The following is a 1,575-nucleotide window of genomic DNA, read 5'->3' as shown; positions in this document are numbered from 1 at the left end:
ACACCTTTGAAGAAAGTATCATATCAGAGCCAGAAGGGGAAAAAGAGACTAATTCAGCTGACTCCTTGATCACGTCACATCCGAAAAAGGAACAATCAGAATCATCATCAGATGGAGAACAAGAATCTGAAGAAATACCATCAGTTCCTATTCTTCCAAGACGATCGGAAAGGGATAATAAGGGCATTCCACCAAAGAGATTGACGTACAAGGCAACGGTTCAATATCCTCGCGAACCAAGCTCATGGGAGGAACTCGCCGACTTAAATCCGAGAGAAAAGAAGAACTGGACAGATGCTGCTAAAGAAGAAATATCATCTTTGCATGAAAAAGGCACCTGGGAGTTAACAGACCTACCACCAAATCGGAAGGCCATTGGTTGTCGTTGGGTTTTCAAAGCCAAACATGATCAAAATGGAACACTCAGCAAATATGAAGCTCGATTAGTCGCCAAAGGCTATTCTCAGAAGTTTGGCGAAGATTTTGACGAGACGTTTGCACCTGTCGTGAAGTACGAGACCGTACGACTTCTACTCAGTATCGCCGCAGCCAAGAACTTACCGGTCAAACACTATGACGTCAAAACCGCACTCCTGCATGGAGACATAGTCCAGGACCTGTATATGGAACAGCCTCCGGGTTTCATCCAACCTGGAAATGAAGAGAAGGTCTGCAGACTCAAGCGCAGCTTATACGGATTGAAGCAATCTGCAAGGGCCTGGAACGTCAAAGCCAATCAAATTCTACTTGATGAAGGATTCAATCGCAGCAATGCCGATCCAGGACTTTACTCGAAATTGGAACAAGACGGTACCTGGACGTATATCCTACTATACGTAGATGATCTGTTGGTGTTGAACGAGAATGAAGCCACCATCAACAATCTGTACGAGAATCTAAATAAGCACTTCGAGCTAAAGGACCTAGGAAACGCCTCGTATTACCTCGGTATCCAGATTGAGCGAGGAATTGACGGAAGCTTTACAATCCATCAAGGAACCAAAATAGCGTTCATGCTCGAAGACTTCGGCATGCAAGATGCGAAGATATCCAAAACTCCTATGGATCCCTCTTATCCAAAATTGTCTAGAGACGAAGATATCCTACCTAACAACAACCGGTATCGAGAAGCAATTGGAATACTTCTACACATCGCTACCGTTTCACGACCAGACATTGCAGTTAGCATCAGCTACCTATGCCGAAGAGTCTCAAAGCCAAGAGAAAGAGATTGGACGGCCGTCAGACGAGTAATGCGTTATCTCAAGGGAACAAAAGATGTCCGACTTCATTTCCCAGCTTTGAAGGAAACACCAGAACTTGTCGGCTACGTTGATGCAGATTGGGCCGGTGATCATCACGACCGGAAATCAACGAGCGGATACCTATTCCAATTCGGACAGGGAACGATCGCTTGGTCAAGTCGGAAACAATCAATTGTCGCGCTCTCATCGACAGAAGCCGAATACGTCGCAGCAGCTCATGCCGCCCCAGAAGTCATTTGGCTACGACAGCTTCTCGAAGATGTTGGATTCCCGGCTACCACGCCAACGTACCTATTTGAGGACAATCAAG

The 1,575-nt window shown here is 46.0% G+C and overlaps 1 long non-coding RNA gene across 1 annotated transcript; it reads right to left on the bottom strand.

The window, feature by feature from the left end:
- Positions 1–591: 591 nt before the first annotated feature.
- LOC149672391 (uncharacterized) lies at positions 592–980 on the bottom strand. Its single transcript, XR_016367133.1, has 3 exons — positions 945–980; positions 815–884; positions 592–718 (listed from the first exon to the last, which is right to left on the bottom strand). It is a non-coding gene; the product is annotated as an uncharacterized LOC149672391 (long non-coding RNA).
- Between the last annotated feature and the right edge of the window lie 595 nt (positions 981–1,575).

The sequence above is a fragment of the Phalangium opilio genome, unplaced genomic scaffold (assembly GCF_054372755.1).
Source record: "Phalangium opilio isolate 3A_F unplaced genomic scaffold, DU_Popi_V2 ptg000053l_1, whole genome shotgun sequence".
NCBI lineage: Eukaryota > Metazoa > Arthropoda > Arachnida > Opiliones > Phalangiidae > Phalangium > Phalangium opilio.
This window is presented reverse-complemented; position numbering and strand designations above follow the sequence as displayed.